Source organism: Taudactylus pleione, unplaced genomic scaffold (assembly GCF_031769625.1).
Source record: "Taudactylus pleione unplaced genomic scaffold, aTauple2 ptg000070l, whole genome shotgun sequence".
NCBI lineage: Eukaryota > Metazoa > Chordata > Amphibia > Anura > Myobatrachidae > Taudactylus > Taudactylus pleione.
Genome location: NW_028284472.1, coordinates 16,707,677 through 16,731,176, shown reverse-complemented (window position 1 = coordinate 16,731,176; position 23,500 = coordinate 16,707,677). Strand labels below are relative to the sequence as shown.

At 36.0% G+C, this 23,500-nt stretch overlaps 8 non-coding genes across 8 annotated transcripts; all 8 read right to left on the bottom strand.

Annotated features, from left to right (window-relative positions):
• Positions 1-534: 534 nt before the first annotated feature.
• Positions 535-620, bottom strand: TRNAR-UCU (transfer RNA arginine (anticodon UCU)). The gene is given in 2 exon segments: positions 535-570; positions 584-620. It is a non-coding gene; the product is annotated as a tRNA-Arg (tRNA).
• A 2,707-nt stretch (positions 621-3,327) lies between these two features.
• Positions 3,328-3,413, bottom strand: TRNAR-UCU (transfer RNA arginine (anticodon UCU)). Its single transcript is given in 2 exon segments — positions 3,328-3,363; positions 3,377-3,413. It is a non-coding gene; the product is annotated as a tRNA-Arg (tRNA).
• An 8,175-nt stretch (positions 3,414-11,588) lies between these two features.
• TRNAR-UCU (transfer RNA arginine (anticodon UCU)) lies at positions 11,589-11,674 on the bottom strand. The gene is given in 2 exon segments: positions 11,589-11,624; positions 11,638-11,674. It is a non-coding gene; the product is annotated as a tRNA-Arg (tRNA).
• A 1,586-nt stretch (positions 11,675-13,260) lies between these two features.
• TRNAR-UCU (transfer RNA arginine (anticodon UCU)) lies at positions 13,261-13,346 on the bottom strand. The gene is given in 2 exon segments: positions 13,261-13,296; positions 13,310-13,346. It is a non-coding gene; the product is annotated as a tRNA-Arg (tRNA).
• A 1,586-nt stretch (positions 13,347-14,932) lies between these two features.
• Positions 14,933-15,018, bottom strand: TRNAR-UCU (transfer RNA arginine (anticodon UCU)). Its single transcript is given in 2 exon segments — positions 14,933-14,968; positions 14,982-15,018. It is a non-coding gene; the product is annotated as a tRNA-Arg (tRNA).
• Positions 15,019-19,390: 4,372 nt separating this feature from the next.
• Positions 19,391-19,476, bottom strand: TRNAR-UCU (transfer RNA arginine (anticodon UCU)). The gene is given in 2 exon segments: positions 19,391-19,426; positions 19,440-19,476. It is a non-coding gene; the product is annotated as a tRNA-Arg (tRNA).
• Positions 19,477-21,070: 1,594 nt separating this feature from the next.
• TRNAR-UCU (transfer RNA arginine (anticodon UCU)) lies at positions 21,071-21,156 on the bottom strand. The gene is given in 2 exon segments: positions 21,071-21,106; positions 21,120-21,156. It is a non-coding gene; the product is annotated as a tRNA-Arg (tRNA).
• A 925-nt stretch (positions 21,157-22,081) lies between these two features.
• On the bottom strand, positions 22,082-22,167 carry TRNAR-UCU (transfer RNA arginine (anticodon UCU)). Its single transcript is given in 2 exon segments — positions 22,082-22,117; positions 22,131-22,167. It is a non-coding gene; the product is annotated as a tRNA-Arg (tRNA).
• Positions 22,168-23,500: the final 1,333 nt, after the last annotated feature.

Sequence of the window (23,500 nt, the reverse complement as noted above, 5' to 3'; positions counted from 1 at the left end):
CCCACAACCTTTGAATAAGTACAACCAACTAGAAGTCCAATGCGCTATCCATCGCCACAGATCCAGGTGGTTTACGCACTTGGTTCAACTGTAGCACTTGTAGAATACATAGAGTAGCAAAGGCGTGTCAGATATTTACAATAGTTCTCCCAAATGCAAAAACAGCTATATCTGAGTCTTCCTCTTGCTGATATTTGGTGCAAGTCCTATTTTAAGTATGCAGATTTATTGACATAATTTGTGGTACACAATTAAGGACTGTAGGGAGACAGTTTTTTATGATGTTTTAGAATACATACCCCTCAATCTGAGCAAGGCTAGTTGAGCAGAGAGAAAAGAGTTTTCAAAACACCAATTACTGGTTTAAAGGAATCTGAAATTACATTGTAACTTGTGATCTAACTTTGAAAGGGACTTTCCAGTCAAAAACCGATCATTATATTGTTTATGTAGTATAAGGAACTCCAATCTCCAATCATATTGTTATGAAAAGTTGAATGTAAATCCTAAATATTTGCATTTAAAACTAAAGAACGACTCTGGTGGGACTCGAACCCACAACCTTTGAATAACTACAACCAACTAGAAGTCCAATGCGCTATCCATTGCGCCACAGAGCCCATGGCAGTTTTAGCGCTTGGTTCGAATGTAGCACTTGTAGAATACATAGAGTTACAAAGGAGTGTCAGATATTTACAATAGTTCTCCCGAATGCAAAAACAGCTATATCTGAGTCTTCCTCTTGCTGATATTTGGTGCAAGTCCTATTTTAAGTATGCGGATTTAGTGACATAATTTGTGGTACACAATTAAGGACTGTAGGGAGACAATTTTTTATGATGTTTTAGAATACATACCCCTCAATCTGAGCAAGGCTAGTTGAGTAGAGACAAAAGTGTTTTCAAAACACCAATTACTGGTTTAAAGGAATCTGAAATTACATTGTAACTTGTGATCTTACTTTGAAAGGGACTTTCCAGTCAATAACCGATCATTATAATGTTTATGTAGTATAAGGATCTCCAATCTCCAATCATATTGTTATGAAAAGTTGTAAGTAAATCCTAAATATTTGCATTTAAAACTTAAGAACGACTCTGGTGGGACTCAAGCCCACAACTTTTGAATAACTACAACCAACTAGAAGTCTAACGCGCTATCCATTGCGCCACCACGCCCCTGGCAGTTTAAGCGCTTGGTTCGACTGTAGCACTTGTAGAATGCATAGAGTGGCAAAGGAGTGTCAGAAATTTACAATAGTTCTCCCAAATGCAAAAACAGCTATATCTGAGTCTTCCTCTTGCTGATATTTGGTGCAAGTCCTATTTTAAGTATGCGGATTTAGTGACATAATTTGTGGTACACAATTAAGGACTGTAGGGAGACATTTTTTTATGATGTTTTAGAATACATACCCCTCAATCTGAGCAAGGCTAGTTGAGTAGAGACAAAAGTGTTTTGAAAACACCAATTACTGGTTTAAAGGAATCTGAAATTACATTGTAACTTGTGTTCTTACTTTGAAAGGGACTTTCCAGTCAACAACAGATCATTATATTGTTTATATAGTATAAGGATCTCCAATCTCCAAACATATTGTTATGAAAAGTTGTATGTAAATCCTAAATATTTGCATTTAAAACTAAATAACGACTCTGGTGGCACTCAAACCCACAACCTTTGAATAACTACAACCAACTAGAAGTCCAATGCGCTATCCATCGCCACAGAGCCCAAGGCGGTTTACGCACTTGGTTCAACTGTAGCACTTGTAGAATACATAGAGTGGCAAAGGAGTGTCAGATATTTACAATAGTTCTCCCAAATGCAAAAACAGCTATATCTGAGTCTTCCTCTTGCTGATATTTGGTGCAAGTCCTATTTTAAGTATGCTGATTTATTGACATAATTTGTGGTACACAATTAAGGACTGTAGGGAGACATTTTTTTATGATGTTTTAGAATACATACCCCTCAATCTGAGCAAGGCTAGTTGAGCAGAGAGAAAAGTGTTTTCAAAACACCAATTACTGGTTTAAAGGAATCTGAAATTACATTGTAACTTGTGATCTAACTTTGAAAGGGACATTCCAGTCAAAAACCGATCATTATATTGTTTATGTAGTATAAGGATGTCCAATCTCCAATCATATTGTTATGAAAACTTGAATTTAATTCCTAAATATTTGCATTTAAAATAAAAGAATGACTCTGGTGGGACTCAAACCCACAACTTTTGAATAACTACTACCAACTAGAAGTCTAACACACTATCCATTGCGCCACAGCGCCCCTGGCAGTTTAAGCGCTTGGTTCGACTGTAGCACTTGTAGAAAACATAGAGTGGCAAAGGAGTGTCAGATATTTACAATAGTTCTCGCAAATGCAAAAATAGCTATATCTGAGTCTTCCTCTTGCTGATATTTGGTGCAAGTCCTATTTTAAGTATGCAGATTTAGTGAAATAATTTGTGGTACACAATTAAGGACTGTAGGGAGACATTTTTTATGATATTTTAGAATACATACCACTCAATCTGAGCAAGGCTAGTTGAGTAGAGACAAAAGTGTTTTCAAAACACCAATTACTGGTTTAAAGGAATCTGAAATTACATTGTAACTTGTAATCTAACTTTGAAAGGGACTTTCCAGTCAATAACCGATCATTATATTGTTTATGTAGTACCTGTATAAGGATGTCAAATCTCCAATCATATTGTTATGAAAAGTTGAATGTAAATCCTAAATATTTGCATTTAAAACTAAAGAACGACTCAAGAGGGACTTGAACACTCAACTTTTGAATAACTACAACCAACAAGAAGTCCAATGCGCTATCCATTGCGCCACAGAGCCCCTGGCTGCTTTAGCGCTTGGTTCGACTGTAGCACTTGTAGAATACATCGAGTGGCAAAGGAGTGTCATAAATTTACAATAGTTCTCCCAAATGCAAAAATAGCTATATCTGAGTCTTCCTCTTGCTGATATTTGGTGCAAGTCCTATTTTAAGTATGCGGATTTAGTGACATAATTTGTGGTACACAATTAAGGACTGTAGGGAGACATTTTTTTATGATGTTTTAGAATACATACCCCTCAATCTGAGCAAGGCTAGTTGAGTAGAGACAAAAGTGTTTTCAAAACACCAATTACTGGTTTAAAGTAATCTGAAATTACATTGTAACTTGTGATCTTACTTTGAATGGGACTTTCCAGTCAACAACCGATCATTATATTGTTTATGTAGTATAAGGATCTCCAAACTCCAATCATATTGTTATGAAAAGTTGTATGTAAATCCTAAATATTTGCATTTAAAACTAAAGAACGACTCTGGTGGGACTCGAACCCACAACCTTTGAATAACTACAACCAACTAGAAGTCCAATGCGCTATCCATTGCGCCAGAGAGCCCCTGGTTGTTTTACCGCTTGGTTCGACTGTAGCACTTGTAGAATACATAGCGTGGCAAAGGAGTGTCAGATATTTACAATAGTTCTCCAAAATGGAAAAACAGCTATATCTGAGTCTTCCTCTTGCTGATATTTGGTGCAAGTCCTATTTTAAGTAGGCGGATTTATTGACATAATTTGTGGTACACAATTAAGGACTGTAGGGAGACTTTTTTTATGATGTTTTAGAATACATACCCCTCAATCTGAGCAAGGCTAGTTGAGTAGAGACAAAAGTGATTTCGAAACACTAATTACTGGTTTAAAGTAATCTGAAATTACATTGTAACTTGTGATCTTACTTTGAATGGGACTTTCCAGTCAACAACCGATCATTATATTGTTTATGTAGTATAAGGATCTCCAATCTCCAATCATATTGTTATGAAAACTTGTATGTGAATCCTAAATATTTGCATTTAAAACTTAAGAACGACTCTGGTGGGACTCAAACCCACAAGCTTTGAATAAGTACAACCAACTAGAAGTCCAATGCGCTATCCATTGCCACAGAGCCCCAGGCGGTTTACGCGCTTGGTTCAACTGTAGCACTTGTAGAATACATAGAGTGGCAAAGGAGTGTCAGATATTTACAATAGTTCTCCCAAATGCAAAAACAGCTATATCTGAGTCTTCCTCTTGCTGATATTTGGTGCAAGTCCTACTTTAAGTATGCAGATTTATTGACATAATTTGTGGTACACATTTAAGGACTGTAGGGAGACATATTTTTATGATGTTTTAGAATACATACCCCTCTATCTGAGCAAGGCTAGTTGAGCAGAGAGAAAAGAGTTTTCAAAACACCAATTACTGGTTTAAAGGAATCTGAAATTACATTGTAACTTGTGATCTAACTTTGAAAGGGACTTTCCAGTCAAAAACCGATCATTATATTGTTTATGTAGTATATGGATGTCCAATCTCCAATCATATTGTTATGAAAAGTTGAATGTAAATCCTAAATATTTGCATTTAAAACTAAAGAACGACTCCGGTGGGACTCGAACCCTCAACCTTTGAATAATTACAACCAACTAGAATTCCAATGCGCTATCCATTGCACCACAGAGCCCCTGGCGGTTTTAGCGCTTGGTTCGACTGTAGCACTTGTAGAATACATTGCGTGGCAAAGGAGTGTCAGATATTTATAATAGTTCTCCCAAATGGAAAAACAGCTATATCTGAGTCTTCATCTTGCTGATATTTGGTGCAAGTCCTATTTTAAGTATGCGATTTAGTGACATAATTTGTGGTACACATTTAAGGACTGTAGGGAGACATTTTTTTATGATGTTTTAGAATACATACCCCTCAATCTGAGCAAGGCTAGTTGAGTAGAGAGAAAAGTGTTTTCAAAACACCAATTACTGCTTTAAAGGAATATGAAATTACATTGTAACTTGTGATCTAACTTTGAAAGGGACTTTCCAGTCAACAACCAATCATTATATTGTTTATGTAGTATAAGGATGTCCAATCTCCAATCATATTGTTATGAAAAGTTGAATGTAAATCCTAAATATTTGCATTTAAAACTTAAGAATGACTCTGGTGGGACTCGAACCAACAACCTTTGAATAACTACAAATAACTAGAAGTCCAATGCGCTATCCATCGCCACAGAGCCCAAGGCGGTTTCCACGCTTGGTTCAACTGTAGCACTTGTAGAATACATAGAGTGGCAAAGGAGTGTCAGATATTTACAATAGTTCTCCCAAATGCAAAAACAGCTATATCTGAGTCTTCCTTTTGCTGATATTTGGTGCAAGTCCTATTTTAAGAATGCTGATTTATTGACATAATTTGTGGTACACAATTAAGGACTGTAGGGAGACATTTATTTATGATGTTTTAGAATACATACCCCTCAATCTGAGCAAGGCTAGTTGAGCAGAGAGAAAAGTGTTTTCAAAACACCAATTACTGGGTTAAAGGAATCTGAAATTACATTGTAACTTGTGATCTAACTTTGAAAGGGACATTCCAGTCAAAAACTGATCATTATATTGTTTATGTAGTATAAGGATGTCCAATCTCCAATCATATTGTTATGAAAACTTGAATGTAATTCCTAAATATTTGCATTTTAAACAAAAGAATGACTCTGGGGGGACTTGAACCCACAACCTTTGAATAACTACAACCAACTAGAAGTCCAATTCGCTATCCATTGCGCCACAGAGCCCCTTTCAGTTCTAGTGCTTGGTTCGACTGTAGCACTTGTAGAATACATAGAGTGGCAAAGGAGTGTCAGATATTTACAATAGTTCTCCCAAATGCAAAAACAGCTATATCTGAGTCTTCCTCCTGCTGATATTTGGTGCAAGTCCTATTTTAAGTATGCAGATTTAGTGACATAACTTGTGGTACACAATTAAGGACTGTAGGGAGACAATTTTTTCTGATGTTTTAGAATACATACCACTCAATCTGAGCAAGGCTAGTTGAGTAGAGACAAAAGTGTTTTCAAAACACCAATTACTGGTTTAAAGGAATCTGAAATTGCATTGTAACTTGTAATCTAACTTTGAAAGGGACTTTCCAGTCAAAAACCGATCATTATATTGTTTATGTAGTATAAGGATGTCCAATCTCCAATCATATTGTTATGAAAAGTTGAATTTAAATCTTACATATTTGCATTTAAAACTATAGAACGACTCTGGTGGGACTCAAGCCCACAACTTTTGAATAACTACAACCAACTAGAAGTCTAACACGCTATCCATTGCGCCACAGCGCCCCTGGCAGTTTAAGCACTTGGTTCGACTGTAGCACTTGTAGAATACATAGAGTGGCAAATGAGTGTCAGATATTTACAATAGTTCTCCCAAATGCAAAAACAGCTATATCTGAGTCTTCCTCTTGCTGATATTTGGTGCAAGTCCTATTTTAAGTATGCGGATTTAGTGACATAATTTGTGGTACACAATTAAGGACTGTAGGGAGACAATTTTTTATGATGTTTTAGAATACATACCCCTCAATCTGAGCAAGGCTAGTTGAGTAGAGACAAAAGTGTTTTCAAAACACCAATTACTGATTTAAAGGAATCTGAAATTACATTGTAACTTGTGATCTTACTTTGAAAGGGACTTTCCTGTCAAAAACCGATCATTATATTGTTTATGTAGTATAAGGATCTCCAATCTCCAATCATATTGTTATGAAAAGTTGTATGTAAATCCTAAATATTTGCATTTAAAACTAAAGAATGACTCTGGTGGGACTCAAGCCCACAACTTTTGAATAACTGCAACCAACTAGAAGTCTAACGCGCTATCCATTGCGCCACCGCGCCCCTGGCAGTTTAAGCGCTTGGTTCGACTGTAGCACTTGTAGAATAGATAGAGTGGCAAAGGAGTGTCAGATATTTACAATAGTTCTCCGAAATGCAAAAGCAGCTATATCTGAGTCTTCCTATTGCTGATATTTGGTGCAAATCCTATTTTAACTATGCGGATTTAGTGACATAATTTGTGGTACACAATTAAGGACTGTAGGGAGACATTTTTTTATGATGTTTTTGAATACATACCACTCAATCTGAGCAAGGCTAGATGAGTAGAGACAAAAGTGTTTTCAAAACACCAATTACTGGTTTAAAGGAATCTGAAATGACATTGTAACTTGTAATCTAACTTTGAAAGGGACTTTCCAGTCAATAACCGATCATTATATTGTTTACCTAGTACCTGTATAAGGATGTCCAATCTCCAATCATATTGTTATGAAAAGTTGAATTTAAATCTTACATATTTGCATTTAAAACGAAAGAACGACTCTGGTGGGACTTGAAACCACAACCTTTGAATAACTACAACCAAATAGAAGTCCAATGTGCTATCCATTGCGCCACAGAGCCCATGGCGGTTTTAGTACTTGGTTCGACTGTAGCACTTGTAGAATACATAGAGTGGCAAAGGAGTGTCAGAAATTTACAATAGTTCTCCCAAATGCAAAAACAGCTATATCTGAGTCTTCCTCTTGCTGATATTTGGTGCAAGTCCTATTTTAAGTATGCGGATTTAGTGACATAATTTGTGGTACACAATTAAGGACTGTAGGGAGACATTTTTTTATGATGTTTTAGAATACATAGCCCTCAATCTGAGCAAGGCTAGTTGAATAGAGACAAAAGTGTTTTCAAAACACCAATTACTGGTTTAAAGGAATCTGAAATTACATTGTAACTTGTGATCTTACTTTGAAAGGGACTTTCCAGTCAAAAACCGATGATTATAATGTTTATGTAGTATAAGGATCTCCAATCTCCTATCATATTGTTATGAAAAGTTGTATGTAAATCCTAAATATTTGCATTTAAAACTAAAGAATGACTCTGGTGGGACTCAAGCCCACAACTTTTGAATAACTACAACCAACTAGAAGTCTAACGCGCTATCCATTGCGCCACCGTGCCCTTGGTAGTTTAAGTGCTTGTTTCGACTGTAGCACTTGTAGAATACATACAGTGGCAAATGAGTGTCAGAAATTTACAATAGTTCTCCCAAATGCAATAATAGCTATATCTGAGTCTTCCTCTTGCTGATATTTGGTGCAAGTCCTATTTTAAGTATGCGGATACAATGTAATTTTTCAAAACACCAATTACTGGTTTAAAGGAATCTGAAATTACATTGTAACTTGTGATCTAACTTCGAAAGAGACTTTCCAGTCAACAACCGATCATTATATTGTTTACGTAGTATAGGGATCTCCAATCTCCAATCATATTGTTATGAAAAGTTGAATGTAAATCCTAAATATTTGCATTTAAAACTAAGGAACGACTAAGGTGGGACTCGGACCCACAACCTTTGAATAACTACAACCAACTAGAAGACCAATGCGCTATCCATTGGGCCACAGAGACCCTGGCTGTTTAAGCTTTTGGTTCGACTGTAGCACTTGTAGAATACATAGAGTGGCAAAGGAGTGTCAGATATTTACAATAGTTCTCCCAAATGCAAAAACAGCTATATCTGAGTCTTCCTCTTGCTGATATTTGGTGCAAGTCCTATTTTAAGTATGCGTATTTAGTGACATAATTTGTGTTACACACTTAAGGACTGTAGGGAGACATTTTTTTATGATGTTTTAGAATACATACCCCTCAATCTGAGCAAGGCTAGTTGAGTAGAGACAAAAGTGTTTTCAAAACACCAATTACTGGTTTAAAGGAATCTGAAATTACATTGTAACTTGTAATCTAACTTTGAAAGGGACTTTCCAGTCAACAACCGATCATTATATTGTTTATATAGTATAAGGATCTCCAATCTCCAATCATATTGTTATGAAAAGTTGAATGTTAATCTTAAATATTTGCATTTAAAACAAAAGAATGACTTTGGTGGGACTCGAACCCACAACTTTTGAATAACTACTACCAACTAGAAGTTTAACATGCAACCCATTGCGCCACAGAGCCCATGGCGGTTTTTGCGCTTGGTTCGACTGTAGCACTTGTAGAATACATAGCTTGGCAAAGGAGTGTCAGATATTTAAAATAGTTCTCTGAAATGGAAAAACAGCTATATCTGAGTCTTCCTCTTGCTGATATTTGGTGCAAGTCCTATTTTAAGTATGCGGATTTAGTGACATAATTTGTGGTACACAATTAAGGACTGTAGGGAGACATTTTTTTATGATGTTTTAGAATACATACCCCTCAATCTGAGCAAGGCTAGTTGAGTAGAGACAAAAGAGTTTTGAAAACACCAATTACTGGTTTAAAGGAATCTGAAATTACATTGTAACTTGTGTTCTTACTTTGAAAGGGACTTTCCAGTCAACAACCGATCATTATATTGTTTATATAGTATAAGGATCTCCAATCTCCAATCATATTGTTATGAAAAGTTGTATGTAAATCCTAAATATTTGCATTTAAAACTAAATAACGACTCTGGTGGCACTCAAACCCACAACCTTTGAATAACTACAACCAACTAGAAGTCCAATGCGCTATAAATCGCCACAGAGCCCAAGGCGGTTTCCGCGCTTGGTTCAACTGTAGCACTTGTAGAATACATAGAGTGGCAAAGGAGTGTCAGATATTTACAATAGTTCTCCCAAATGCAAAAACAGCTATATCTGAGTCTTCCTTTTGCTGATATTTGGTGCAAGTCCTATTTTAAGAATGCTGATTTATTGACATAATTTGTGGTACACAATTAAGGACTGTAGGGAGACATTTATTTATGATGTTTTAGAATACATACCCCTCAATCTGAGCAAGGCTAGTTGAGCAGAGAGAAAAGTGTTTTCAAAACACCAATTACTGGTTTAAAGGAATCTGAAATTACATTGTAACTTGTGATCTAACTTTGAAAGGGACATTCCAGTCAAAAACCGATCATTATATTGTTTATGTAGTATAAGGATGTCCAATCTCCAATCATATTGTTATGAAAACTTGAATGTAATTCCTAAATATTTGCATTTTAAACAAAAGAATGACTCTGGGGGGACTTGAACCCACAACCTTTGAATAACTACAACCAACTAGAAGTCCAATTCGCTATCCATTGCGCCATAGAGCCCCTTTCGGTTCTAGTGCTTGGTTCGACTGTAGCACTTGTAGAATACATAGAGTGGCAAAGGAGTGTCAGATATTTACAATAGTTCTCCCAAATGCAAAAACAGCTATATCTGAGTCTTCCTCCTGCTGATATTTGGTGCAAGTCCTATTTTAAGTATGCGGATTTAGTGACATAACTTGTGGTACACAATTAAGGACTGTAGGGAGACAATTTTTTCTGATGTTTTAGAATACATACCACTCAATCTGAGCAAGGCTAGTTGAGTAGAGACAAAAGTGTTTTCAAAACACCAATTACTGGTTTAAAGGAATCTGAAATTGCATTGTAACTTGTAATCTAACTTTGAAAGGGACTTTCCAGTCAAAAACCGATCATTATATTGTTTATGTAGTATAAGGATGTCCAATCTCCAATCATATTTTTATGAAAAGTTGAATGTATATCCTAAATATTTGCATTTAAAACTAAATAACGACTCTGGTGGCACTCAAACCCACAACCTTTGAATAACAACAACCAACTAGAAGTCCAATGCGCTATAAATCGCCACAGAGCCCAAGGCGGTTTCCGCGCTTGGTTCAACTGTAGCACTTGTAGAATACATAGAGTGGCAAAGGAGTGTCAGATATTTACAATAGTTCTCCCAAATGCAAAAACAGCTATATCTGAGTCTTCCTTTTGCTGATATTTGGTGCAAGTCCTATTTTAAGAATGCTGATTTATTGACATAATTTGTGGTACACAATTAAGGACTGTAGGGAGACATTTATTTATGATGTTTTAGAATACATACCCCTCAATCTGAGCAAGGCTAGTTGAGCAGAGAGAAAAGTGTTTTCAAAACACCAATTACTGGTTTAAAGGAATCTGAAATTACATTGTAACTTGTGATCTAACTTTGAAAGGGACATTCCAGTCAAAAACCGATCATTATATTGTTTATGTAGTATAAGGATGTCCAATCTCCAATCATATTGTTAAGAAAACTTGAATGTAATTCCTAAATATTTGCATTTTAAACATAAGAATGACTCTGGGGGGACTTGAACCCACAACCTTTGAATAACTACAACCAACTAGAAGTCCAATTCGCTATCCATTGTGCCATAGAGCCCCTTTCGGTTCTAGCGCTTGGTTCGACTGTAGCACTTGTAGAATACATAGAGTGGCAAAGGAGTGTCAGATATTTACAATAGTTCTCCCAAATGCAAAAACAGCTATATCTGAGTCTTCCTCCTGCTGATATTTGGTGCAAGTCCTATTTTAAGTATGCGGATTTAGTGACATAACTTGTGGTACACAATTAAGGACTGTAGGGAGACAATTTTTTCTGATGTTTTAGAATACATACCACTCAATCTGAGCAAGGCTAGTTGAGTAGAGACAAAAGTGTTTTCAAAACACCAATTACTGGTTTAAAGGAATCTGAAATTGCATTGTAACTTGTAATCTAACTTTGAAAGGGACTTTCCAGTCAAAAACCGATCATTATATTGTTTATGTAGTATAAGGATGTCCAATCTCCAATCATATTTTTATGAAAAGTTGAATTTAAATCTTACATATTTGCATTTAAAACTAAAGAAAGATTCTGGTGGGACTCGAACCCACAACCTTTGAATAACTACAACCAACTAGAAGTCCAATGCGCTATCCATTGCGCCACAGAGCCCATGGCGGTTTTTGCGCTTGGTTCGACTGTAGCACTTGTAGAATACATAGAGTGGCAAAGGAGTGTCAGAAATTTACAATAGTTCTCCCAAATGCAAAAACAGCTATATCTGAGTCTTCCTCTTGCTGATATTTGGTGCAAGTCCTATTTTAAGTATGCGGATTTAGTGACATAATTTGTGGTACACAATTAAGGACTGTAGGGAGACATTTTTTTATGATGTTTTAGAATACATACCCCTCAATCTGAGAAAGGCTAGTTGAGTAGAGACAAAAGAGTTTTGAAAACACCAATTACTGGTTTAAAGGAATCTGAAATTACATTGTAACTTGTGTTCTTACTTTGAAAGGGACTTTCCAGTCAACAACCGATCATTATATTGTTTATATAGTATAAGGATCTCCAATCTCCAATCATATTGTTATGAAAAGTTGTATGTAAATCCTAAATATTTGCATTTAAAACTAAATAACGACTCTGGTGGCACTCAAACCCACAACCTTTGAATAACTACAACCAACTAGAAGTCCAATGCGCTATAAATCGCCACAGAGCCAAAGGCGGTTTCCGCGCTTGGTTCAACTGTAGCACTTGTAGAATACATAGAGTGGCAAAGGAGTGTCAGATATTTACAATAGTTCTCCCAAATGCAAAAACAGCTATATCTGAGTCTTCCTTTTGCTGATATTTGGTGCAAGTCCTATTTTAAGAATGCTGATTTATTGACATAATTTGTGGTACACAATTAAGGACTGTAGGGAGACATTTATTTATGATGTTTTAGAATACATACCCCTCAATCTGAGCAAGGCTAGTTGAGCAGAGAGAAAAGTGTTTTCAAAACACCAATTACTGGTTTAAAGGAATCTGAAATTACATTGTAACTTGTGATCTAACTTTGAAAGGGACATTCCAGTCAAAAACCGATCATTATATTGTTTATGTAGTATAAGGATGTCCAATCTCCAATCATATTGTTATAAAAACTTGAATGTAATTCCTAAATATTTGCATTTTAAACAAAAGAATGACTCTGGGGGGACTTGAACCCACAACCTTTGAATAACTACAACCAACTAGAAGTCCAATTCGCTATCCATTTCGCCATAGAGCCCCTTTTGGTTCTAGCGCTTGGTTCGACTGTAGCACTTGTAGAATACATAGAGTGGCAAAGGAGTGTCAGATATTTACAATAGTTCTCCCAAATGCAAAAACAGCTATATCTGAGTCTTCCTCCTGCTGATATTTGGTGCAAGTCCTATTTTAAGTATGCGGATTTAGTGACATAACTTGTGGTACACAATTAAGGACTGTAGGGAGACAATTTTTTCTGATGTTTTAGAATACATACCACTCAATCTGAGCAAGGCTAGTTGAGTAGAGACAAAAGTGTTTTCAAAACACCAATTACTGGTTTAAAGGAATCTGAAATTGCATTGTAACTTGTAATCTAACTTTGAAAGGGACTTTCCAGTCAAAAACCGATCATTATATTGTTTATGTAGTATAAGGATGTCCAATCTCCAATCATATTTTTATGAAAAGTTGAATTTAAATCTTACATATTTGCATTTAAAACTAAAGAAAGACTCTGGTGGGACTTGAACCCACAACCTTTGAATAACTACAACCAACTAGAAGTCCAATGCGCTATCCATTGCGCCACAGAGCCCATGGCGGTTTTTGCGCTTGGTTCGACTGTAGCACTTGTAGAATACATAGAGTGGCAAAGGAGTGTCAGAAATTTACAATAGTTCTCCCAAATGCAAAAACAGCTATATCTGAGTCTTCCTCTTGCTGATATTTGGTGCAAGTCCTATTTTAAGTATGCGGATTTAGTGACATAATTTGTGGTACACAATTAAGGACTGTAGGGAGACATTTTTTTATGATGTTTTAGAATACATACCCCTCAATCTGAGCAAGGCTAGTTGAGTAGAGACAAAAGAGTTTTGAAAACACCAATTACTGGTTTAAAGGAATCTGAAATTACATTGTAACTTGTGTTCTTACTTTGAAAGGGACTTTCCAGTCAACAACCGATCATTATATTGTTTATATAGTATAAGGATCTCCAATCTCCAATCATACTGTTATGAAAAGTTGTATGTAAATCCTAAATATTTGCATTTAAAACTAAATAACGACTCTGGTGGCACTCAAACCCACAACCTTTGAATAACTACAACCAACTAGAAGTCCAATGCGCTATCCATCGCCACAGAGCCCAAGGCGGTTTCCACGCTTGGTTCAACTGTAGCACTTGTAGAATACATAGAGTGGCAAAGGAGTGTCAGATATTTACAATAGTTCTCCCAAATGCAAAAACAGCTATATCTGAGTCTTCCTTTTGCTGATATTTGGTGCAAGTCCTATTTTAAGAATGCTGATTTATTGACATAATTTGTGGTACACAATTAAGGACTGTAGGGAGACATTTATTTATGATGTTTTAGAATACATACCCCTCAATCTGAGCAAGGCTAGTTGAGCAGAGAGAAAAGTGTTTTCAAAACACCAATTACTGGTTTAAAGGAATCTGAAATTACATTGTAACTTGTGATCTAACTTTGAATGGGACATTCCAGTCAAAAACCGATCATTATATTGTTTATGTAGTATAAGGATGTCCAATCTCCAATCATATTGTTATGAAAACTTGAATGTAATTCCTAAATATTTGCATTTTAAACAAAAGAATGACTCTGGGGGGACTTGAACCCACAACCTTTGAATAACTACAACCAACTAGAAGTCCAATTCGCTATCCATTGCGCCATAGAGCCCCTTTCGGTTCTAGCGCTTGGTTCGACTGTAGCACTTGTAGAATACATAGAGTGGCAAAGGAGTGTCAGATATTTACAATAGTTCTCCCAAATGCAAAAACAGCTATATCTGAGTCTTCCTCCTGCTGATATTTGGTGCAAGTCCTATTTTAAGTATGCGGATTTAGTGACATAACTTGTGGTACACAATTAAGGACTGTAGGGAGACAATTTGTTCTGATGTTTTAGAATACATACCACTCAATCTGAGCAAGGCTAGTTGAGTAGAGACAAAAGTGTTTTCAAAACACCAATTACTGGTTTAAAGGAATCTGAAATTGCATTGTAACTTGTAATCTAACTTTGAAAGGGACTTTCCAGTCAAAAACCGATCATTATATTGTTTATGTAGTATAAGGATGTCCAATCTCCAATCATATTTTTATGAAAAGTTGAATTTAAATCTTACATATTTGCATTTAAAACTAAAGAAAGATTCTGGTGGGACTCAAACCCACAACCTTTGAATAACTACAACCAACTAGAAGTCCAATGCGCTATCCATTGCGCCACAGAGCCCATGGCGGTTTTTGCGCTTGGTTCGACTGTAGCACTTGTAGAATACATAGAGTGGCAAAGGAGTGTCAGAAATTTACAATAGTTCTCCCAAATGCAAAAACAGCTATATCTGAGTCTTCCTCTTGCTGATATTTGGTGCAAGTCCTATTTTAAGTATGCGGATTTAGTGACATAATTTGTGGTACACAATTAAGGACTGTAGGGAGACATTTTTTTATGATGTTTTAGAATACATACCCCTCAATCTGAGAAAGGCTAGTTGAGTAGAGACAAAAGAGTTTTGAAAACACCAATTACTGGTTTAAAGGAATCTGAAATTACATTGTAACTTGTGTTCTTACTTTGAAAGGGACTTTCCAGTCAACAACCGATCATTATATTGTTTATATAGTATAAGGATCTCCAATCTCCAATCATATTGTTATGAAAAGTTGTATGTAAATCCTAAATATTTGCATTTAAAACTAAATAACGACTCTGGTGGCACTCAAACCCACAACCTTTGAATAACTACAACCAACTAGAAGTCCAATGCGCTATAAATCGCCACAGAGCCCAAGGCGGTTTCCGCGCTTGGTTCAACTGTAGCACTTGTAGAATACATAGAGTGGCAAAGGAGTGTCAGATATTTACAATAGTTCTCCCAAATGCAAAAACAGCTATATCTGAGTCTTCCTTTTGCTGATATTTGGTGCAAGTCCTATTTTAAGAATGCTGATTTATTGACATAATTTGTGGTACACAATTAAGGACTGTAGGGAGACATTTATTTATGATGTTTTAGAATACATACCCCTCAATCTGAGCAAGGCTAGTTGAGCAGAGAGAAAAGTGTTTTCAAAACACCAATTACTGGTTTAAAGGAATCTGAAATTACATTGTAACTTGTGATCTAACTTTGAAAGGGACATTCCAGTCAAAAACCGATCATTATATTGTTTATGTAGTATAAGGATGTCCAATCTCCAATCATATTGTTATGAAAACTTGAATGTAATTCCTAAATATTTGCATTTTAAACAAAAGAATGACTCTGGGGGCACTTGAACCCACAACCTTTGAATAACTACAACCAACTAGAAGTCCAATTCGCTATCCATTGCGCCATAGAGCCCCTTTCGGTTCTAGCGCTTGGTTCGACTGTAGCACTTGTAGAATACATAGAGTGGCAAAGGAGTGTCAGATATTTACAATAGTTCTCCCAAATGCAAAAACAGCTATATCTGAGTCTTCCTCCTGCTGATATTTGGTGCAAGTCCTATTTTAAGTATGCGGATATAGTGAAATAACTTGTGGTACACAATTAAGGACTGTAGGGAGACAATTTTTTCTGATGTTTTATAATACATACCACTCAATCTGAGCAAGGCTAGTTGAGTAGAGACAAAAGTGTTTTCAAAACACCAATTACTGGTTTAAAGGAATCTGAAATTGCATTGTAACTTGTAATCTAACTTTGAAAGGGACTTTCCAGTCAACAACCGATCATTATATTGTTTATATAGTATAAGGATCTCCAATCTCCAATCATATTGTTATGAAAAGTTGAATGTAAATCCTAAATATTTGCATTTAAAACTAAATAACGACTCTGGTGGCACTCAAACCCACAACCTTTGAATAACTACAACCAACTAGAAGTCCAATGCGCTATAAATCGCCACAGAGCCCAAGGCGGTTTCCGCGCTTGGTTCAACTGTAGCACTTGTAGAATACATAGAGTGGCAAAGGAGTGTCAGATATTTACAATAGTTCTCCCAAATGCAAAAACAGCTATATCTGAGTCTTCCTTTTGCTGATATTTGGTGCAAGTCCTATTTTAAGAATGCTGATTTATTGACATAATTTGTGGTACACAATTAAGGACTGTAGGGAGACATTTATTTATGATGTTTTAGAATACATACCCCTCAATCTGAGCAAGGCTAGTTGAGCAGAGAGAAAAGTGTTTTCAAAACACCAATTACTGGTTTAAAGGAATCTGAAATTACATTGTAACTTGTGATCTAACTTTGAAAGGGACATTCCAGTCAAAAACCGATCATTATATTGTTTATGTAGTATAAGGATGTCCAATCTCCAATCATATTGTTATGAAAACTTGAATGTAATTCCTAAATATTTGCATTTTAAACAAAAGAATGACTCTGGGGGGACTTGAACCCACAACCTTTGAATAACTACAACCAACTAGAAGTCCAATTCGCTATCCATTGCGCCATAGAGCCCCTTTCGGTTCTAGCGCTTGGTTCGACTGTAGCACTTGTAGAATACATAGAGTGGCAAAGGAGTGTCAGATATTTACAATAGTTCTCCCAAATGCAAAAACAGCTATATCTGAGTCTTCCTCCTGCTGATATTTGGTGCAAGTCCTATTTTAAGTATGCGGATTTAGTGACATAACTTGTGGTACACAATTAAGGACTGTAGGGAGACAATTTTTTCTGATGTTTTAGAATACATACCACTCAATCTGAGCAAGGCTAGTTGAGTAGAGACAAAAGTGTTTTCAAAACACCAATTACTGGTTTAAAGGAATCTGAAATTGCATTGTAACTTGTAATCTAACTTTGAAAGGGACTTTCCAGTCAAAAACCGATCATTATATTGTTTATGTAGTATAAGGATGTCCAATCTCCAATCATATTTTTATGAAAAGTTGAATTTAAATCTTACATATTTGCATTTAAAACTAAAGAAAGATTCTGGTGGGACTCGAACCCACAACCTTTGAATAACTACAACCAACTAGAAGTCAAATGCACTATCCATTGCGCCACAGAGCCCATGGCGGTTTTTGCGCTTGGTTCGACTGTAGCACTTGTAGAATACATAGAGTGGCAAAGGAGTGTCAGAAATTTACAATAGTTCTCCCAAATGCAAAAACAGCTATATCTGAGTCTTCCTCTTGCTGATATTTGGTGCAAGTCCTATTTTAAGTATGCGGATTTAGTGACATAATTTGTGGTACACAATTAAGGACTGTAGGGAGACATTTTTTTATGATGTTTTAGAATACATACCCCTCAATCTGAGAAAGGCTAGTTGAGTAGAGACAAAAGAGTTTTGAAAACACCAATTACTGGTTTAAAGGAATCTGAAATTACATTGTAACTTGTGTTCTTACTTTGAAAGGGACTTTCCAGTCAACAACCGATCATTATATTGTTTATATAGTATAAGGATCTCCAATCTCCAATCATATTGTTATGAAAAGTTGTATGTAAATCCTAAATATTTGCATTTAAAACTAAATAACGACTCTGGTGGCACTCAAACCCACAACCTTTGAATAACTACAACCAACTAGAAGTCTAATGCGCTATAAATCGCCACAGAGCCCAAGGCGGTATCCGCGCTTGGTTCAACTGTAGCACTTGTAGAATACATAGAGTGGCAAAGGAGTGTCAGATATTTACAATAGTTCTCCCAAATGCAAAAACAGCTATATCTGAGTCTTCCTTTTGCTGATATTTGGTGCAAGTCCTATTTTAAGAATGCTGATTTATTGACATCATTTGTGGTACACAATTAAGGACTGTAGGGAGACATTTATTTATGATGTTTTAGAATACATACCCCTCAATCTGAGCAAGGCTAGTTGAGCAGAGAGAAAAGTGTTTTCAAAACACCAATTACTGGTTTAAAGGAATCTGAAATTACATTGTAACTTGTGATCTAACTTTGAAAGGGACATTCCAGTCAAAAACCGATCATTATATTGTTTATGTAGTATAAGGATGTCCAATCTCCAATCATATTGTTATGAAAACTTGAATGTAATTCCTAAATATTTGCATTTTAAACAAAAGAATGACTCTGGGGGGACTTGAACCCACAACTTTTTAATAACTACAACCAACTAGAAGTCCAATTCGCTATCCATTGCGCCATAGAGCCCCTTTCGGTTCTAGCACTTGGTTCGACTGTAGCACTTGTAGAATACATAGAGTGGCAAAGGAGTGTCAGATATTTACAATAGTTCTCCCAAATGCAAAAACAGCTATATCTGAGTCTTCCTCCTGCTGATATTTGGTGCAAGTCCTATTTTAAGTATGCGGATTTAGTGAAATAACTTGTGGTACACAATTAAGGACTGTAGGGAGACAATTTTTTCTGATGTTTTAGAATACATACCACTCAATCTGAGCAAGGCTAGTTGAGTAGAGACAAAAGTGTTTTCAAAACACCAATTACTGGTTTAAAGGAATCTGAAATTGCATTGTAACTTGTAATCTAACTTTGAAAGGGACTTTCCAGTCAAAAACCGATCATTATATTGTTTATGTAGTATAAGGATGTCCAATCTCCAATCATATTTTTATGAAAAGTTGAATTTAAATCTTACATATTTGCATTTAAAACTAAAGAAAGACTCTGGTGGGACTTGAACCCACAACCTTTGAATAACTACAACCAACTAGAAGTCCAATGCGCTATCCATTGCGCCACAGAGCCCATGGCGGTTTTTGCGCTTGGTTCGACTGTAGCACTTGTAGAATACATAGAGTGGCAAAGGAGTGTCAGAAATTTACAATAGTTCTCCCAAATGCAAAAACAGCTATATCTGAGTCTTCCTCTTGCTGATATTTGGTGCAAGTCCTATTTTAAGTATGCGGATTTAGTGACATAATTTGTGGTACACAATTAAGGACTGTAGGGAGACATTTTTTTATGATGTTTTAGAATACATACCCCTCAATCTGAGCAAGGCTAGTTGAGTAGAGACAAAAGTGTTTTCAAAACACCAATTACTGGTTTAAAGGAATCTGAAATTCCATTGTAACTTGTGATCTTACTTTGAAAGGGACTTTCCAGTCAAAAACCGATCATTATATTGTTTATGTAGTATAAGGATCTCCAATCTCCAATCATATTGTTATGAAAAGTTGTATGTAAATCCTAAATATTTGCATTTAAAACTATAGAACGACTCTGGTGGGACTCAAGCCCACAACTTTTGAATAACTACAACCAACTAGAAGTCTAACACGCTATCCATTGCGCCACAGTGCCCCTGGCAGTTTAAGCACTTGGTTCGACTGTAGCACTTGTAGAATACATAGAGTGGCAAATGAGTGTCAGATATTTACAATAGTTCTCCCAAATGCAAAAACAGCTATATCTGAGTCTTCCTCTTGCTGATATTTGGTGCAAGTCCTATTTTAAGTATGCGGATTTAGTGACATAACTTGTGGTACACAATTAAGGACTGTAGGGAGACAATTCTTTCTGATGTTTTAGAATACATACCACTCAATCTGAGCAAGGCTAGTTGAGTAGAGACAAAAGTGTTTTCAGAACACCAATTACTGGTTTAAAGGAATCTGAAATTGCATTGTAACTTGTAATCTAACTTTGAAAGGGACTTTCCAGTCAAAACCCGATCATTATATTGTTTATGTAGTATAAGGATCTCCAATCTCCAATCATATTGTTATGAAAAGTTGTATGTAAATCCTAAATATTTGCATTTAAAACTAAAGAATGACTCTGGTGGGACTCAAGCCCACAACTTTTGAATAACTGCAACCAACTAGAAGTCTAACGCGCTATCCATTGCGCCACCGCGCCCCTGGCAGTTTAAGCGCTTGGTTCGACTGTAGCACTTGTAGAATAGATAGAGTGGCAAAGGAGTGTCAGATATTTACAATAGTTCTCCGAAATGCAAAAGCAGCTATATCTGAGTCTTCCTATTGCTGATATTTGGTGCAAATCCTATTTTAACTATGCGGATTTAGTGACATAATTTGTGGTACACAATTAAGGACTGTAGGGAGACATTTTTTTATGATGTTTTTGAATACATACCACTCAATCTGAGCAAGGCTAGTTGAGTAGAGACAAAAGTGTTTTCAAAACACCAATTACTGGTTTAAAGGAATCTTAAATGACATTGTAACTTGTAATCTAACTTTGAAAGGGTCTTTCCAGTCAATAACCGATCATTATATTGTTTACGTAGTACCTGTTTAAGGATGTCCAATCTCCAATCATATTGTTATGAAAAGTTAAATTTAAATCTTACATATTTGCATTTAAAATGAATTAACGACTCTGGTGGGACTTGAAACCACAACCTTTGAATAACTACAACCAAATAGAAGTCCAATGTGCTATCCATTGCACCACAGAGCCCATGGCGGTTTTAGCGCTTGGTTCGACTGTAGCACTTGTAGAATACATAGAGTTGCAAAGGAGTGTCAGAAATTTACAATAGTTCTCCCAAATGCAAAAACAGCTATATATGAGTCTTCCTCTTGCTGATATTTGGTGCAAGTCCTATTTTAAGTATGCGGATTTAGTGACATAATTTGTGGTACACAATTAAGGACTGTAGGGAGACATTTTTTTATGATGTTTTAGAATACATAGCCCTCAATCTGAGCAAGGCTAGTTGAATAGAGACAAAAGTGTTTTCAAAACACCAATTACTGGTTTAAAGGAATCTGAAATTACATTGTAACTTGTGATCTTACTTTGAAAGGGACTTTCCAGTCAAAAACCGATCATTATAATGTTTATGTAGTATAAGGATCTCCAATCTCCAATCATATTGTTATGAAAAGTTGTATGTAAATCCTAAATATTTGCATTTAAAACTAAAGAATGACTCTGGTGGGACTCAAGCCCACAACTTTTGAATAACTACAACCAACTAGAAGTCTAACGTGCTATCCATTGCACCACCGTGCCCTTGGTAGTTTAAGTGCTTGTTTCGACTGTAGCACTTGTAGAATACATACAGTGGCAAATGAGTGTCAGAAATTTACAATAGTTCTCCCAAATGCAATAATAGCTATATCTGAGTCTTCCTCTTGCTGATATTTGGTGCAAGTCCTATTTTAAGTATGCGGATACAATGTAATTTTTCAAAACACCAATTACTGGTTTAAAGGAATCTGAAATTACATTGTAACTTGTGATCTAACTTCGAAAGGGACTTTCCAGTCAACAACCGATCATTATATTGTTTACGTAGTATAAGGATCTCCAATCTCCAATCATATTGTTATGAAAAGTTGAATGTAAATCCTAAATATTTGCATTTAAAACTAAAGAACGACTAAGGTGGGACTCGAACCCACAACCTTTGAATAACTACAACCAACTAGAAGTCCAATGCGCTATCCATTGCGCCACAGAGCCCATGGCGGTTTTAGCGCTTGGTTCGACTGTAGCACTTGTAGAATACATAGAGTGGCAAAGGAGTGTCAGAAATTTACAATAGTTCTCCCAAATGCAAAAACAGCTATATCTGAGTCTTCCTCTTGCTGATATTTGGTGCAAGTCCTATTTTAAGTATGCGGATTTAGTGACATAATTTGTGGTACACAATTAAGGACTGTAGGGAGACATTTTTTTATGATGTTTTAGAATACATAGCCCTCAATCTGAGCAAGGCTAGTTGAATAGAGACAAAAGTGTTTTCAAAACACCAATTACTGGTTTAAAGGAATCTAAAATTACATTGTAACTTGTGATCTTACTTTGAAAGGGACTTTCCAGTCAAAAACCGATCATTATAATGTATATGTAGTATAAGGATCTCCAATCTCCAATCATATTGTTATGAAAAGTTGAATGTAAATCCTAAATATTTGCTTTTAAAACTAAAGAATGACTAAGGAGGGACTCGAACCCACAACCTTTGAATAAATACATCCAACTAGAAGACCAATGCGCTATCCATTGGGCCACAGAGCCCCTGGCTGTTTAAGCTTTTGGTTCGACTGTAGCACTTGTAGAATACATAGAGTGGCAAAGGAGTGTCAGATATTTACAATAGTTGTCCCAAATGCAAAAACAGCTATATCTGAGTCTTCCTCTTGCTGATATTTGGTGCAAGTCCTATTTTAAGTATGCGTATTTAGTGACATAATTTGTGTTACACACTTAAGGACTGAAGGGAGACATTTTTTTATGATGTTTTAGAATACATACCCCTCAATCTGAGCAAGGCTAGTTGAGTAGAGACAAAAGTGTTTTCAAAACACCAATTACTGGTTTAAAGGAATCTGAAATTACATTATTACTTGTAATTTAACTTTGAAAGGGACTTTCCAGTCAACAACCGATCATTATATTGTTTATATAGTATAAGGATCTCCAATCTCCTATCATATTGTTATGAAAAGTTGAATGTTAATCTTAAATATTTGCATTTAAAACTAAAGAATGACTTTGGTGGGACTCGAACCCACAACTTTTGAATAACTACTACCAACTAGAAGTCTAACATGCTACCCATTGCGCCACAGAGCCCCTGGCGGTTTAAGCGCTTGGTTCGACTGTAGCACTTGTAGAATACATAGAGTGGCAAAGGAGTGTCAGATATTTACAATAGTTCTCCCAAATGCAAAAACAGCTATATCTGAGTCTTCCTCTTGCTGATAATTGTTGCAAGTCCTATTTTAAGTATGTGGATTTATTGACATAATTTGTGGTACACAATTAAGGACTGTAGGGAGACATTTTTTTA